The sequence below is a fragment of the Mus musculus genome, chromosome 1 (genome assembly GCF_000001635.26).
Source record: "Mus musculus strain C57BL/6J chromosome 1, GRCm38.p6 C57BL/6J".
Classification (NCBI taxonomy): Eukaryota; Metazoa; Chordata; class Mammalia; order Rodentia; family Muridae; genus Mus; species Mus musculus.
The window spans coordinates 180,526,760-180,545,081 of record NC_000067.6 but is presented as its reverse complement, the minus strand read 5'-3'; the positions used below and the strand labels follow the sequence as shown (position 1 = coordinate 180,545,081).

General features: G+C 45.7%; 1 long non-coding RNA gene across 1 annotated transcript in view; it reads left to right on the top strand.

Annotated features, from left to right (window-relative positions):
* The window catches only part of Gm31986, a 37,475-nt gene extending 23,818 nt beyond the window's left edge, over positions 1-13,657 (top strand). The window contains exon 4 of the long non-coding RNA XR_001779573.2: positions 12,567-13,657. This is a non-coding gene — a long non-coding RNA (predicted gene, 31986). The remainder of the gene's footprint in view (positions 1-12,566) is intronic.
* The last annotated feature ends 4,665 nt before the right edge of the window (positions 13,658-18,322 follow it).

Here is an 18,322-nt window from a genome sequence, read left to right as displayed (position 1 = left end):
ACTACCTGGGAGCTGCCACGAAGAAAATCAGCTACTGGTCGTAGATCTGTTCAGCGGAGCTCTGTCTGCAGAGGTTCTCTGATCACGTGGTAGGAGGACCTAGTTAGGAGTCCCGGCAGTGAGCAAGGCTTTGGGGGATGGTGGGTTGGTTAGCAGGTACCCTGGGCCTTTCCCACTGTCTAGGCAGTCAGATGCTCACATTGTTTTGGGCTGAGACAAATATTACCACCACATCTCAAGGCCAGCTTGGTTTAAGGGTATGACAATGGACCCATTATCTCGCTCTCACGTTTGTTCTCGCTCTCGCGCACTCTTGCTTTGCTCTCTCCCTCTCTGGCTCTCGCTTGCTTGGTGGAGGAATTTCTGTGAAATTCCTAGTAGCTCAGTTACTTGGTTACATAACCTATATATTGCTTCTCTCATTGCTTTAATACATATTTGACTAAAGTGACTTAAGGAAGGGAGGGTTTACTTAGGTTCATGGTTCGAGGGTACAGTCCCGTCACGGTGGGGAAAGTGGGGAAGGTTGGTGGTTGTGTTGCAGCTAAAGTGACGAATGGGAAGGAGAGGGACACTTAATCATCTTATTTCCCCCTTTCCTTTCAGTTTGTTTGTTTGTTTGTTTTCGAGACAGGGTTTCTCTGTGTAGCCCTGGCTGTCCTGGAACTCACTCTGTAGACCAGGCTGGCCTCGAACTCAGAAATCTGCCTGCCTCTGCCTCCCGAGTGCTGGGATTAAAGACGTGCACCACCACCGCCTGGCTCCATTCAGTTTGAGATCCCAGTCCTTTGGATGGTGTCACCTATAGTTAGGTTAAATTGTCTGTCCTTAGCCCTCTTTGGAAATTCTCTCACACGTGCCCCAAGATATGACTCCTAGGTGCTTCTAAAGCTAGTCAAATTGACAATAGAGATTGATCATTGTGACATGGTTAAAATTTCATTTTGTATATACATATACATTTGAGTTTGGGTTGGCTATGAAGTTGAATCACCACTCAGACTGAGCCATATTTATGAGTATTTTTTTTTTAAACATGTGAAAGTAAAAGAGACAAGTCCAGGGCTGGGGAGAAGGCTCAGCAGTTAAGAGCACTGGCTGCCCTTCCTGTGGACCAGGGCTTGATTCCCAGCACCCACATGGAGACTCACAACTGCCTGTAACTCCAGTTCTGGCAACTCCTATGCGCTCTTCTGGCCTCTTTGGGCACCAGGCATGCACAGCACACACAGTCATACATGCAGGAAAAAACTCAAACTTAAATTAAAAAATATTTAAACAGCTGGGCGGTGGTGGTGCATGTCTTTAATCCCAGCACTCGGGAGGCAGAGACAGGCAGATTTCTGAGTTCGAGGCCAGCCTGGTCTACAAAGTGAGTTCCAGGAGAGCCAGGGCTATACAGAGAAACCCTGTCTCGAAAAACAAAACAAAACAAACAAATAAACAAAATTTTAAACATCCACTCCACCTCCCGCAAAAAGTATCACCCTAGACAGGAAGCCATTGGAGAGAACTCTTTTTTTGTGTTTTGTTTTTTTGTTTTTGTTTTTGTTTTTGGAGACAGGGTTTCTCTGTGTAGCCCTGGCTGTCCTGGAACTCACTCTGTAGACCAGGCTGGCCTCAGACTTGAAGAGAACTCTTTAAAAGTATGATAGGGATACTGAAGTATATGTATCTCTCCCCAAGTGATGGCTTCCAGCAGGTGTGCAGGAGGGGAAGAACTCAGCTCTATTTAAGGAGAGGCCACTGAGAGTCTGACCACGGTTCAGTGAATGTATAGATAAGACACAATTTTTTTAAAAAAAGAGAAATAAGTCCAATTGTAAATAGACAAGAGGGGTCTATTAACATGCCTGGGTAAGGAGCTATTTGTCATTTACTTGTTTATATTTATTTTGGTGTGTGTGCATGTACATGTGTGCACAGATGTGTGGAGGCTAGAGGCTGAATTTTCTTGTCTTTTTTTTTTTTTTTTTTTGATCATTGTTTATCTTTATATGAGACAGGATCTCTCACTGAGCCTGGAGCTCACTAATCCAGTCATGCTGCCTGCCCAGTGAGCTTGAGAGACCCCTGGAGCCAATCTCCCCAGCAGCAGAGTTATAGATCTGTGCCATTGCCCCCAGCTTCTATAACTCAGGTCCTTACACTTACACCGCAGCAGCTACTCTAATGACTGAATCATCACCCTAGCTTCCTGGTTAAGAATTTAGAGTTGGGCTGACAAGACGGCTCAATGGGTAAAGGCTCTTGCTATTAAGAGATGACTTGAGTTTGATCCCTGGGGCCCACACTGTGGAAGGAGAGAACTGACTCCCCACACAGTGTCCTCTGACCTCTGTGTGTGTACATGATGAGCCCCCACCCCAATAAATGAAATGTTAAAACAGTAATGCTGCCTTAAAGTTCTAGACGTTCACATGTTCACATGGTGTCCCGTAGGCTACAGTGGGATCGCCCTCTGTTGTGTTTTGAATGCCTTCCCCGAGGCGCATATACTTGGTGGGGCCTTGGTGGCTGGATGAGAGGTTTTGGGGAGGCTCTTGAATGGTGACGATTCTGGCCTAATTAACCAATCTCTTGGTGGATTCATAATGTGGAAGTATAATTAGGAGGTATTAAAAAGTAGGAAGACAGAACTAGTTGGAGGAAGTGAGCCACTGAGGGAGTGCCTTAGAAAGATATATCTTGTCCCTTTTCCTGTTTCTGCTTCTCTGCCATGAGCTAAGCTGCTCCACTTCATTATAAATCCTACCAGGACGTTCTGCCTCACTCTGAGCCCAGAAGCTAAGAGCCCAGTAACCCTGAACTAAAACCCCGAAACCATGAGCCGCAACAATCTTTTCTTCCTTGTAAGTCATTTTCTCCGGTATCTGTTGTAGCAACGGAATGCCTGACTAAAACACTCCCGATCTGGGCAGCAGACTCCAGCCTGTGTGGAATCGGAGGCCCAGAGACTATGGGAAGAGCCTGTCTTCTCTCAGGCAGAGACTGTCAATTTCCAATTAGCTGGAGGCTTGGCAGGCAGCTCTGGGCTCCAGACTACACATATTAATGAAGGCTGAGTCCCTGCTGGAGACAGCATTGAACGAGGAGAGAAGTCAAATTAGGTTCTCCTCATGGAAGGACATTAGTCTTTGGTTGGGAGCCGTTGGCTTATGTCTGGTGGGGATGGACATCTCTTCTGGTTTGCTGAGTGTATGAACATCCTCCTCTGGGCTGTGGTACTTGGATGGAGCTGAAACTTAAGACTTCTGCATGTCCTTTTAGCGGAGGCAAGCGGGAGCTCTGACAGAGATGGGAGCTTTGTTATACATTGGACTTGGGGCAGGAAGCAGGGTTCCAGAGGGTCCTTAGGAGTGAGTGAGTTTGGGGCTTCTGTTCCTGCCTACACAAAGTGAGAGGACAGGGAAGAGCTTGTCCTTTGGATGGTAAATGCAACCCAGACTTTACAATGGGGAGCTGACCAAGGCGCAGACTGAACCGAGCCTGTTTGCAGTAACAGGAAGAAGGGGAAACCAGAGACATCAGCTCTCTATTTAGAAAGCAGTCTGGTTGTTATGTGCCCTAGAGGGGCTCTCCAGGAAGTCCCCAGGGAGAATCTGTTGTCAGAGACAAAGCCCTAGAGAGTAGCAGCTTCCTTTGGTCAGCCCTAGCCTGTCAAAAGCAGGCAGGTTTTCATAAAACCCAAGGAGACATTTGCTGAGGAGAATTGAAGTGTTTCTCTGGGGAGCCACATGCTTGTACTTTCTTGGCAGCCTCCTTGTGCTTCTTGGGGCTCTGAGGCACCTGCAGCCTAGGCTGGGAGCCCTTCAAGGAAATTCCCTGGAGGAAACCATCTTGGTGGGGACCTCAGATGGGCACCCCCCCTTTAAAAGTGAAACATTCTAACAAAATGTAATACAAAAATACACTAAATTGATCCTTTGATACTTATATGATAGATTATAACCTCAAAGTATGAGCCAGAATCAACCTTTTCTCCCTAAGCTGCTTTTGTCAGGGTATTTATTATAGCAACAGGGATGTAATAAGCAGGACTGTTGGGCCTTTAGGCTGTTTCCAGAATTTTGCTGTATTGCAATGGAAAACCTTGTACATAATTTGTTTTTTGCATGTGAACACTATTCCTGTAGCATACATTCCAGAAATGTAATTGCTAAGTCAGTGGAACACATAGTTCCAGATTTGATTGATTTGGGAAATTGTCTTCTATAAACAACCTGCTTTTATTACCACAAGCAAAATTACAAGCAGCAAGAGCGCTGTTTCCCTTGCTTACCAACAGGCTATGTGACCAAGTGTTTAGAATTCTGTCATTCTGATAGGTAAAGAGTATTTCAGTGTGGTTTAATTTATTTTTTAAACAAAGCTAGTGTGTGTGTGTATGTGTATGTGTGTGTGTGTATGTGTGTGTGTGTCTGTCTGTCTGCACATTGTGTGTATAGATGCACACATCATGTCAAGGCAAAAGAAGGACATGAGGTGACTTGTTCTATTGTTTGCTGCCTTACCCTGGAGACTGGGTCTCTCTTGACCCTGCCACTCACTGCTGGCTGGTGAACTCCTGGGATCTGTCTGTCTCTGTCCTCAACACTGGCATTATATGCACTTATGATCATGCCTGGATTTTTTTAAGGTTTATTTTTATTTACTTATGTGTATTTATGTGTGTTTGTGTGGATATATGTCACATGTGTGTGGATTCCTGCAGAGGTCAGAAGAATACATTGAAGCCCCTGGATCTAGAGCTACATAATTAAGGCTCACCTGACATGGAGATGGGAACCAGAGTTGGACCCTCTGGAAGAGGGCTGAGGCTTCTTTGTAGTCTCCCATGTCCAGCTTTTTTTTTTTTAAAGGCATGCACCACCACTGCCCAGATCTTTTTCTTTTGTTTTCTTTTCTTTCTTTCTTTCTTTCTTTCTTTCTTTCTTTCTTTCTTTCTTTCTTTCTTTCTTTCTCTCTTTCTTCCTTCCTTCCTTCCTTTCTTTCCTTTCTTTCCTTTCTTTCCTTTCTTTCCTTTCTTTCCTTTCTTTCCTTTCTTTCCTTTCTTTCTTATTTATTTATTATATGTAAGTACACTGTAGCTGTCTTCAGACACACCAGAAGAGGGCATCAGATTTCATTATGGATGGTTGTGAGCCACCATGTGGTTGCTGGGATTTGAACTCAGGACCTTTGGAAGAGCAGTCGGCGCTCTTAACCGCTGAGCCATCTCACCAGCCCCCATCATGTCCAGCTTTTTAAAAACATGGTGTCCTACTTAGCTTTAGTTATCAACTTGACATATCTAGAAAGACAGAATCTCAGTTGAGGAGCTGCCTCTGTCAGACTGGCCTGTGGGCATCTCGGAAGGGGCATTTTCGTAATCACTAATCGATATAAGAGGGCCCAGTTCACTGTGAGCACTGCCATTCCTGGGTCCTGAGCTGTGTAAGGAAGGAGGCAGGGTGAACCAGTAAGCAGCGTTCCTCCATGGTCTCTGTTTTAGTTCCTGCCTCCAGGTTCTAGTTTTAGATTCCTGCCTTGACTTCCCTCAGTGTTGGATCATGATGTAGGTGGTAAGTCAAACATTTTCTTCCTCTGATCCTTTTATCAAAGCATTGGGAAACAAACTAGGACACTTGTTTTGAGGATTCGAACTTAGGTCCTCATGCTTATGCTACAGGGGCCCTCACCCACAGAGCCATCTCCCCAGCCTCGAACTATCATTGTTCCACAATAAGAAAGTGTACACACTTGTATTAGTCAGGGTTCTCTAGAGTCACAGAACTTATGGGTAGTCTCTATATAGTAAGGGAATTTATTGATGACTTACAGTCTGAGGCCAATTCCCAACAATGGTTCAGTAGTAGCTGTGAATAGAAGTCCAAGGATCTAGCTAGCAGTTACTCAGTCTCACACAGCAAGCAGGCAAAGAAACAAGAGCGAGACTCCCTTTTTTCCACCACACCTTTAATCCGGGATGACCTTGAACTCAGAGATTTAATCTTCTGGAATCCATAGCCACTATGCCTCAAGATCTCCATACCAAGATCCAGATCAGAAACTTCTATCTCCAAGCCTCCAGATAAGGGTCACTGGTGAGCCTTCCAATTCTGGATTGTAGTTCATTCCAAATATAGTCAAGTGAACAACCAGAAATAGCTACTACAATGCCTAACTGTGTAAGTTTAAGAGTTGATAAATGTAGGTTCCCGTATGACCACCCCAATCAAGACATAGAACATTTCCACCTCCCAATGCTATGGTTTGAATGTGGTCTGTCCACCTCTGAGCTGGAGTTTAATCCCCATTGTGCCATATGAGAAGGTGGAAACTTCATACCACTTAGAGCTAATACCTTTGTGACAGGGTTAAGATTAGATGAGGTTCCCAGGTTGGAACCTCTGTGACTGAATATACGTGGTTTTAAGAGAAGTAGAGATACTAGAAAGCTTTCTCTTTCTTTTTCTCTCTCTCTCTCCCTCCTCCTCCTATCTCTCTCCTTCTCTCCCCCTTTACACCTTGCTGTATTTGGGGGAATTCTGCCTTCAAGAAGCCCATCCACCATCAGATACGACCTATAGACCTTTGGCCAGGACCAGGAGGCAAAATGAACCTCCTTTCTTTATAACTTCCCCATCCCATGGCAGTATGTTGTTAGCCAAGTGAAAGAGACTAAGGCATCCTCGAAAGTTTTGCCTATGTCCTTATGCAGCTAAGGCCCTCCCTGCCCTGTCCAAGGAGAGCACTGAGAGATCTCCATAATTAGAAATTAGTTTTGCCCACTCTGCTATGTCACAGGAATGGAATCACACAGTCACACTCTTTCACGACTAACCTCTCTGTTTCTGAGATCCACCCGTGTGACCTGCACACGATGCTGGATGCTGTATCAGTAATCTACTCCGTTTTATTGCCCAGAGGAGTTCCCCTGAATGAAAACCTTACTTTTTGGGTTTGACCCTATCCAAAGGAAACAAGGCAAAAGTTTTTGGGGGGATTTAACATTTTTATTAGGTTGAATCTTACCCAAAAATATGATCTGGAATTCCTTCTGTCCCTGCCACCCTTTGTGACCTGCGCTGTGCTGCAGGGCTCTGCCTAGTGCTCATACAGGCATTCCCAGCCACCTTATGGGTAGGATTAGATCTGTTTTCCCAATTTCATTTGCTTGGATTGGGAGGAAAGGCATTGAGTGTTATATAACTTTTCTAGGAACATATGGACACATTGCTACTCATCCAAGATAGATGTCCACTCCACTGGTGTCCAGCTTGGAGAAGCCATTAGTTTGTTGGGCTTTCTGCAGGAGTATGGGTGAGCTGTATCTTACAAGAGCCTGGATGAATGAATCATTGGTGGCCACCTCACCACAAGGCCCATCTCAGCATGAGGGCAACTCTCTACATGACTAGCAGACAGACTGGCTCTCAGAGACCCTTCCCTCCCTAGCAATCGCTCACTGCTTGAGGAGAGAAGCCTCATGAGTCTTGTAAAGTTTTGAACTTAGTGTCTATGAGTTTCTGGGACATAGGCACTTCCCTCTTTCCTCCAGGAGGGATTGTATCAATTAGGAGGAAAATTTTATACAAATATGTATACTTCTTGGTTAAAATAAGAAATTGTGAGCCTTAAAAAAAAAAGGATGGGGAATAAAAGACCTTGAAAACCAAAACCAAAACCAAAGAGTTTGCTCCCCTTTGACAGGCTGAGTTCTGGTGGCCTCAGAAAAAGGATGAGGCCATTGGTGGATCTGGCTCAGGTCCGACTGGGGCACTTGAGAGCTGGCTAAGGACTTGTTGACTGTTAGCTTCTGTGGGAGTCTACACTAGCCAGAGGGTATTTCCAGGACCACTTCATCTGCACTGTCTACCTGTGGCAAAGGCCTTTGCCTGGGGAATGAAGAATCTGCACAGTTGCTCCCTCTCCCACGCTTGATGACCCGCCCCCACCCCTGCTTAGCCAAACCTGTCTCCTGTGAGGGCAAGAGGTCATGGGCAGGGGACTACAGCAGACTCGGCTCTGGCATCCACTTGTACTGTCTGTGTATTCCTATAATATAGAGATGAAGTGACCCCCACAGGCTTATATGTGAACAGTAGTTTTCATCTGGTGATGTCATTTTGGGAGACAGCATCTTTAGGAGATGGAGGAAGTGGGCTCCTGAGGGGGTGGCCTTGCAAGTACATGGCCCTGTTTCCTGTCCAAGCTTTCTGTTTCCTGACTACCCGCGTGATAAAGAGCTCTCTCTTGCGTGTCATGCCACAGCAATGAGCCACTTCTGTCTCCGTGTCTTCTTAGCTCTGGTGGACTGTGGAGCCTGTCCCCTGTGGGAACCAATGACATTACCTGTTGAGTGTCAATCATCAGGAAGGTTTTCCTAGCCAGAGTGTTGTGCAGTGTGGCCTGCAGGGAGAAGACAGGCATTAGTGATATGACAGCCCCTCAGGGTGGAATCCTTAACCTGTATGTCTGCTGGCCTTTCTGGGAACTCACAGCTCACAGCCACCTCTCTTTAAAGGCTGGAAAGCACATCTTCTCTTCCCTAGGCAAAATGTAACAGAAGAATCTGAGGGGAGCCTCTGGCTGCACATTATGCAAAGTCTTTCATTTAATGCATCTGAGAGATGAAATCCAAGCTTCTTTCTAAAATTGGCTTCTATACATTGTCGTATCAGCTGTTTTACCCAATCTGTTCCCCTGTTTTATTCCTGTTTTGGTTATTGAAATATTTTAAAGGTATTTTTCTGGAGGGGTAAAAATACTTGTATCTTATCATTTTTCATTTCGAAGAAAGGTTGTAACAGTTTTTTTTCTTTTTAATTTATTATTCTATTTTATATGCGTGGGTATTTTGCCGGCATGTCTGTCTGTGCACCTTGTTCCTGGCTAGTACCTGTCGAAACCCAAAGAGGGTCTCAGATTCCTGGGGAATTGAGTTACAGATGGTTGTGTGTGCCACGTGGGTGCTGAAATCAAACCTTTTAGATCCTCTACCGAGCCATCTCTCTAGTGCCCCCTCCACACCCCAATTTTAGCAGCTTTAATTGGAAAAGATTTGATGGGGGAGGTAGATGGATTCTGGGTAATCTTGGGACTGGCTTTTAGAATAATAACATTTAATTTTTTCTTTTACATTTATTTGTGTGTGTGTGTGTGTGTGTGTGTGTGTGTGTGTGTGTGTGTGAGATAATTTGAGGAATCCACTTTTTGTTTCCACCCTGTGGGTCCTGGGAATCAAACATTCATCCCGTTAGCTCTGACAGCACGTATCTGTGCCGAATCATCTTGTCAAGGAATAACCCCATCCTCTCTCTCTAGCAGGCTGACTCTGCTACCTTCTCACATTGGAGTGTGCTGTAATCCCATCCTCTCTCTCTAGCATGCTGACATGCGACCTTCTCACACACTGGAGTGTGCTGTCTGACGTGAAGCTCATCGCCACTTCCCACCCTCACGTTTACCAGCTCACCTTTCTTCCTTTGCCCTTTCTCCTGGGTTTAGAGAAGCTTTTTGAAGGGAAGAAATGAACTTACAAGCTCATTCATGGTTTCATTGCTGGGATCTCTGTTCCCTCCCTATATTTAGAATCCAGCTGAATAACTTTGTTTAAGAAGATGAGTGCCTTATGTTTTGCCCCAGGACAGCAAGCCGAGCCTGCCTGTCTCTTCAGATGTCCGCGGATGAGGATGGTCAGTCAGGTGGCCGGCGGCTGCAAGTAACAAAAGCAGAGTTCAAACTACTTAAGTAGTAAAGATAGCTCCAGCTCTGTTCACTGAAGCTCTGAGTTGGGGTGAAGGCACAGAGGCCATGCACAGAGCCTGTCTCAGTTAGCTCTTCTCCTGGCGATGGCTTTATCATTAAGCTTGAGCAAGATGGTCCAGCCATATCATAATAATGATGTCATAATTGATGGTTATATAAATACATAGTCAAAAAATTACAGAAAAATAAAGACATCGTAATTGATAGTTCACAGGAGGAAAGTGAACCCAGGCTGATGTCCCAGGAGACACAATAGTCTATTGATTTTGAGGAACACAATACTTGAACTAAATCAAAATTCTGTCAAGAAGGAAGGCAGAGAGATGGGTGTTGGGGGAGCAAGGAGCAACATCCACTAGAGATGGGTTCCTTGATGTAAAGTAACAGCTCTTCTTTAAGGGAAATAAGGAAAGCGTTTATTCTGAGTCAAATATGAGTGGCCATGGCCTGGGAGCATGGATTCAAATTACCTCTAAATGACATCACTGATTGCCAAGAGGTTACATGAACTTTCCTAGGCACAGAACAAAGTCCTAAGTCAATAGGCTAACCAATTAACTCACACTAATCCATCAGTGTGAGTTCCTGGCAGGCACATCTGGGAGTGCAGGATACAATTTCTGCTATAGGTTTCAGGTACTGTCTAAACTCCATTCTGGGCTTTAGGGTGGTTACAGGCTGGAGGTCTGTGGTGCTTGGTGATTCATCCCCGTAAGTTTTATCTAGACAGGTCTGACATGTGAGGTCAGGGGCAGAGGTTGAGTAAATGACTTTTGAAAGGGACTAAAAGGGAAGGGAGGCAACATTTGGGATGTAAATAAGTAAGATGATTAATTAATAATAAAAAAGAAAGGGATTAAAGATACCCAACTGATCCACAGACTCCATCTCTCTGCAGCCACATTTTCTTTATGCAGACAGAGCTCTTCGGAGTGGTTTGGTTCATAGGTTCTAGATTCTAGTGGCTGTCTTCTGAGTCATGTTGAAATCAACCTAAACGATGAAAGCAATTTGAATACATACACGAGGATGTGGGAATTATCTGTTGTGCAAGCATGTAAGGATTTCTTCCCATATTTTTCTTCTCTTTTGTGGAACAAAGTCTTTTGTAGTCCAGACTGACCTGGACTGTATAAGTCAGTCCATTGCTAAGGATGATCCAGAGCTCATAATTCTCCTGCCTTTACCTGTCAAGTGCTAGGATTATATGCACTCACTCACTCACTCACTCACTCACTCACTCACTCACTCAGATTCTCACTTTGCAGCACAAGCCGGCCTCAAACTCCCAATCCTCTGGTGCCACGGGCTGGCTCAGTTGGTCCCTCAACCCTTGGGAGAAATCAAGGTCCTGGGACTCACGTGGACAAGGAATCAGTGAGTGACAAACAGACACAAACACAAGAGAGTGTTGGATCTGAATGTAATTTCTCAAAGCAAGCATCAGACTTATAATACAGAAGGAAACTAAGAAGTTAGGTGATACATTAGTCAAGGTACATTGAGGTTATCTGATACATAATGACTCTTTACACAAAACAGAGGAATGCATACATAAAAGCTAACAGGAACCAGGCAGTGTTTACAACTGAGATACAGTCAGCTCTATCTAAAGTCAGCTATTCTTAGGAGCCAGATGAGAGGGCTATACACCCAGGTGCAATTCTAGTCTGTGGGACTGTGATAGGCAGCCTATTTTGGTTGAATGGGGCTTGCTCTGGCAACCCAGTAGAGATCTCTACAAGGGATGGGAAAGTGAGCCATGTTCTCAGAATCAGGTGCCTGAAACCACAGAGCCCCCCAACTCCATAATTCTGTGACTACCAGTCACTCAGACAATGTCCCAAGCTTTTGGCAATAGACTCCACCTCCACAGACTACAGCTAGGTATGCTCCTCCCCACAGTTACCTGGCAACAGTAAGATAGCCCAGTGCACTATAAGAGGGGCTGCTTGGCCTTTCTTCACTCTCTTTAAGCTTTTACCTTTCTTACTCTTTTTTTAGCCCTCCTCTCCCCCCTCCCCCTACTTGGACATGGCCAGCCTCTCTTCCTCTTTCTGCCTTCTCTCCTTCCCCCTGCCTTTCTACAATAAATCTCTAAAACCATAGACTGGGATGGGCTTTCTCTTAACAAGCCTCATCTAACCTCCCACCAGAAGGCCATCCTGTGCTCCAGACACTGTACGGTCCAAGGATTCTCACCCGTGTGGGAACCATCAAGTGCCCTCTAGCCCTGCCCCCTCCTCCCTTCGGCCCTGGGGCTCAGTTCTGCCCCAGGGCCCCCATTCTGTTCTCAGCTCCTCTGCGGTATTCAGCATGGGATGCCGGAAGCTGGGAACCTGGTGCCACCGCCCGCCAAGCTTGGATCAGTGACTTCACACAGCCAGACACCCACCCGGGTCACGTGGGAAGCATGCAGGCAGTCCTCCCATGTCTGCCTGCCCAGAGCACGGGAACTCTGGTGGGACTCGGGTTTTCTGCTATTCCCTTTCCCCGCACCTACGCCCCGCCCTAGTCTACTGTATAACCCACCACCAGGGGTCCCTTAGTAAACACCTAATTATGCTATTCCTTTGGGCCTAGTGAAAAACATACCCCAGGGAAGTTCCATTCTGTTAACCTTTTCATGAATAATACAATACTCTAGTCCCTCCTTAAACCACAACCCACCTTCTTTCTACTATTATGTAATGTAGTCTGCCTTACGTGAGGGTAATGAGAATTCTAAGTTTACTTTGTTGAACTAGCCCTGTGATTTCTAGCTCCTATCTAGTAAACTGCAATGCCTGATTTCTTTCTCTATCTCTCTGAAGGCACTCCGTCTGAATAAGTAACATTCTTATGAAATTTCAAGCCCAGGGTCGGCTCAACGACTGCCTAGAATATCAAGACACTGGTGAAGGCCAGGAAGCAATGTTCAATCTAACTTAGCTAACTGTCAAATCATTCCTTGGGGGCACCTATAATAAAACAATGCCGAAGGTAAGCATGCAGAACCCTTTACCACTATCACAAGGACCAATCTGGACCACAGCCATGTTATGGGACACCAAAGACTCCAGGTGACCAGTTTCCGTGAAACTTTTTGCCTCAGGACTGCGGCCAAGCTTTTGGACTTGTCATGCAGACTTCCCTGGAGTGGGTGTGGCATTCTGAACCATACTTTCTCGGTTTTTTGAATGCTGGAATCATGGGTTGTGCCACTATACCCATTTAATAAGGATTTCTGAAGCCTGTGGCTGTCCGTTGGAAAGGGCGCTGTGACCTGCAGAACCAACCACTGCACTTCTGCACTTGAGTCATCTGCCCATGTTAGTTCTGTGAAAACAAGCCACGCAACTATCCGGGACCATGTGTCTCATCTTAAATTTCTCCAATTTACCTTAATTAAGTTTCCTCGGTAGATTTTCTTATGAAGAAGATAATGTTCAGGCTGTCTAAAGTCTAGTCTTCATATCAATTAAATATTAAATGTCATCTCTCTCATTCTAAGTGAATAACTAGTTATTCAGCTTCCTCAAGCAACTTCTTCAACATTTTGGTGAAATCAGTTTGCCAAGACCTGGTCAGTCCTTGTGAGCTGAGGACATTTGGGTTCCTCACGTCGAGAAACTAGACAGACCTAGGAGATAAAATATATCAGCACACCCAGATCTGTAAAAAAAAATCCATGTCGGATGCTGACTGCAAATGTAACCCATGGTGTGAAGTTTCAATGACCACAACAAAGCGATCTGCTAAGAGGCCTTTTTCTAAAAACTGCTTTTCTTTGACCTGATGTACAACCTGGCTTACTAAGGTATCAGTCGGTGGGGTTGAGGGATAGATAGTAAGAGGCATTTTAGTATTGTCCAGGTACACATTATTGTATGTTGTTTTTTGTTGTTATGATAGATTGCCAGATGCAAACAATTTAAACAAATTTAATTTAAACTAAAACTAAAATAAATTTTGGGTCATATTTTCCGAAGGCTCGGTTTGTGATCGGCCTCCTGGTTCTGTGTCTCTGAGCCTGGAGTGAGGCAGAACCTCAGGGCAGTGAGAGTTTGCGTCAGAAACAGTTCATACCATGGCAGAAAGGAAAGGGGGAGGTGGGCGGCGGAGAGAGAGTGAGCAAGTGAATGAGGGGTTTGGGGAAGAAGAGCAAGCTCCTAAGGACCCATTTCCAGTGACCTAGTCTCCTGCAAGGGCTCATCTCAGGTTGCTACAGTCATTCAAAATAACACCACTAGTTAGGGACCAAGCCTCAAACCAGAGGCTGTGGAGAACAGTTTGTATAAAAAAACCCTAATAAGGTTTCAAAGGAGCGTGGTTAGAGCTGTAGCTGTGGGTGGAGCTCAGTTCTGTGACCAGGCCCCACTGCAATTAGCTTGACCGCCTTGTGAGGGCACCTGGAGATTCAGTGGCCAGTCACTGTCCCCAAAGAGGGTTTATTCATCACTCCTGTGCGGATGCCGTGAAGAAGCAGGAAGCACACAGCATGAACACATGCTACTATATTATTAGAACTTCTGGGTTTGACAGAAAAAAAAAATTGTTTTGTAAATAGAAATTCAATTTGCTTATATAACAGAGCTGCTGTCACTTTAGGTTCAGCTAGACCCAGTGGCTCAACAAAGGTCCCCAGGGTGTCTCTTTTTCTGCACAACCCGGCTCACTGCTGCTTATACATAGGCATATGTTCCCCCTCCCCCAACTCCCAACCCCCAGCCCCTTGACAGCTCCAGGGGAAGGAGAGCAAGTCTGATTTAGTATTTAAAAATCCCAAAGACAGCTCTGATTGGCAGCAGTTAGTGACATGCCCTTCCTGAAATCACTTGGGTAGGAAGATAAGGGTCACTGATGGGCTCATTCGTTTTGTCCAGAATTATGGGCATATTCTGCTGTTACCACCAAGTTGTTTTGCATCCCTGTGCAGATGCTTGCAGGAGATGCCATTATAGGTAGGCAGGGAGACAGGTAGGCAGGGAGACAGGTAGGCAGGGAGACATGGTTCTTGTCTTCCAGGTGTGTATAAGCATTGATTGGGGGGGAAGCTGGTTAGGGTGTGACTTCATTGCTCAGTCAAAGAGGCTTGTTGGAAATGGGGGTGTTTGAGAATGGAGACATGGGATCAAGGCCTTAGATTTTGGCTGTTCTAAGAGAGACCGCACAAGAGATCGTGGAGCAGATGTATGGATTATGACTCCGTACCAATCAAGAGCCTGGTCTGCACCATGTGACTTACATCAGTGTATTATGGTGGCCTAATTTGTGTATCTGTCAAACCCATAACCAGGTGGGTAGAGATGACAGAGCCAGCAGGGACAGTGATCTCCTGCGGGCTCTGTATTTTGCATATAAGCCATCGCAGCAATACTCCTATGGACACCAAAGTCAGAAAGGGAGTTCCCCAACACGGCCAGAAATAGGACCAACTTTGCAAGCCCCCAGCAAGAATGTGGCATCTTTGTGCTACATTGACTACACCAACCCCGAAGCCTCTGGATTAGCTCTGACCAGTATCTTCTCATTGGACACCAAATGAGTCTGAGCTGTTAGCTTTGGGGAGAGCACCAGATTGCTTACAAGGTGACTAAATGCATCCAGATGCCTACAGGTGAAGGCTCTGTTGGCCTTTAACCCAGATCCTAAGGGAATACATGTACTCGTATTATTTGTATATGCTATTACTATTGTGTGTGTATGTGTGTGTGTGTTTGCACATGTGTGTGGATGATGATAGTGGTAGTGTGTGTGTGTGTGTGTGTGTGTGTGTGTGTGTGTGTGTTAGATGTTCTGGAGCTACAGTTAGGTAGTTGTGAGCCATCTTACATGAATGGTGGGAAATGACCTGGGGGTTCCGTGGAAGAGCAGCTCTTATTTTCAAAGCTATTACCTTCAGCTCCTGTGAGCATGCTCTTAGGAAAATGATTGCTAGGATAAATCTTTGTTATGTTGGACAACCTAATAATAGATAAATAATTTGCAGTGTCTAAGCTAGTGACTGTAGTGGGGTCCCTGGAGGTTGGCCTACACTAGATCCACCAGGCTTTTCTTTCTCAGTTGGGGCTCCAGGCTACCGTGCACTGTGACCAATGAGAGGAGGGAGGCTCTTTGAAGCAAGCTACAAGAGAGAACAAAGGTGGAATCAGCAGGGCTCATCCTAAGTGCCAGCATGGAGCCAGAGCCGCCCTCCCTGGGAGCCATCAGCACAAAGCCCAGGGGCTTTGCCAAGTACCACTGGGAGCTGAAGACATAGTTCTTATTCCCACATTTGCTCCTGTTCAAGTAGCTGATATAGGTTTGTAGCTCCCACAGTTTTGTTTTTAAAGTTCATTTTAGATTCATTTTATGTGCACGAGTGTTTTTCCTGCAAGTATGCATTTGTACCAAGTGCACGCCTCATGGGCCATTGTATTCCCTGGAACTGGAGTTATGGATAACTGTGAGCTACTGTTGGGTACTGGGAACTGAACCCTGGTTCTCTGTAAGAGCAACTGGTGCCCTTAACTGCTGAGCCATCTCTCCAGCCCCTATTCCCACTGATTTCATTATTTTTCCTGCAGAAGTTGTTTTCCACAGACAGATGCATTTAGAACATCTACCACTGTTTGCCTTCAAGTCAAGGTTTGAAACAGGGAGAAAGGTTGTCATTTCAGATCCCTGGGCGCTGGAGCACTCAGGGTAAAGGGCTGGGCCACAGTCACAGAGCCTCTGGAGGCTGAATTATATCTACAAGCCACCCAAAGCTCATTACTGTCATAACTGGGGAGGGGATGGCGGAAGGGAGGAAGGAATAGAATCATACATTTTACAGAAACATTTACTAGCCGTAGGTTTCTAGATAACAGGAAATAGTGTTTACTTTGCTCATGCATTTTCCCTGGGGACTCTGGCTGCACTTCCCTGTCCTGTCCCTCAGCTACACATTTGACAGGAAGAGGTCTAAGGCTTTAGCTTGCAACACTGCTTTCTCCCTTTCTGCTCTTCCCAGGATTAGGATCTTTTGTAGAGGCTGGCACTCTTTGGGGCCTGTTAGCTGGCTATTTTGTTTCCCTCATTAGCTTCTAAGCTTGAAGAGTGTATACCATTATAACTGTAGCATTATAACTGAGAATGCCCACAGCTACCTCTCAGAGCAGTTTGCACCCATTTTAGGAGTCCAACTGGGTCTCTTGGAAGCCCCCCCTAAAGGTCCCACTGTCAACCTTTTGACAGCTCTTGGAGGTCTGGAGGTTGGGGGAGGCAACCCAGGAGACTGTGTTATTTGAGACAAGGGCAGAGTCTTTCCTAGAATTTTCCAGTGCAGCCCAGGGCCTCTGGCTAAGTGATGTTAGCCTAACAAACTAGATAGATGCTTTTTCTAGTGCCATGAAATCCTCAGATAGGTGTTGGGCTCACTCCATATTTGTCCCAGACCCTGGTCTGGGGAGGGGAACAAGGCAGTGCTGCCCATCTGTCTGTCCATCCATCCATCCATCCATCCATCCATCCATCCATCCATCCATCCATCCATCTCTCCCCACTCACTCATCCATCCACCTGCCTGTCTATCCATCTGTACTGGCTAGTTTTGTGTCAACTTGACACAGCTGGAGTTATCACAGAGAAAGGAGCTTCAGTCGGGGAAATGCCTCCACGAGATCCAGCTGTAAGGCATTTTCTCAATTAGTGATCAAGGGGAAAGGCTCCTTGTGGGTGGGACCATCTCTGGGCTGGTAGTCTTGGTTCTATAAGAGAGCAGGCTGAGCAAGCCAGGGGAAGCAAGCCAGTAAGGAACATCCCTCCATGGCCTCTGCATTAGCTCCTGCTTTCTAACCTGCTTGAGTTCCAGTCCTGATTTCCTTGGTGATGAACAACAGTATGGAAGTGTGAGCCGAATAAGCCCTTTTGTCCCCAACTTGCTTCTTGGTCATGATGTTTGTGCAGGAATAGAAACCCTGACTAAGACACCATCTATCCATCCATGCCCCCCACCCCCACCCCCTTCTCCCCAGTATTGGAACACTGAGGAGACCTGCCCAGGCCCAGACCTTACTCTCACGTCAGCTAAAGGGTTAAGGAAAGTCAAGCAGGTTCAAAGAGTAGGAGTGAGGGAAATCCGCAGAGGGGTTCTGCAAGCACATTTTAGGAGCAGTTGGAAGGAGATAATGAGGCTGTATTTGCCTGGTGCAAGTGAGATTTTGCTCAGCGATTACTAAAAGGTCTTTCAGGTATCATAAGGCACTGGAGACAAAACCTGCTTTCCCCAGGGTGTGAGGAGGGCCAGGAATTGAAGGTAAGTGAGGAATAAATGAAAATGACTGTCTTAAAGTCTGCACAGGAGTATGCTAATTGTATGTAAACCAGATGCAAATGAAGCTGAGACCTCGTTTTTACTCCTGCTCTGTGGCCCCGAATGTGATAGGTGATATTATGATTGTTTTTTTTCATCCACAGTTTCTGCTTCATAATTCTGAAGGACCTTGTCTGAATATGGTTTGATAACACTTTGCTTGGGAAAGGTCCAACCCCGCATGATGGAGCTAGGGGTGCTGTAGAGAGGAGATGCTGGGCTTTCCAGTGCTGCTCAGTCTGTTAGCAATTA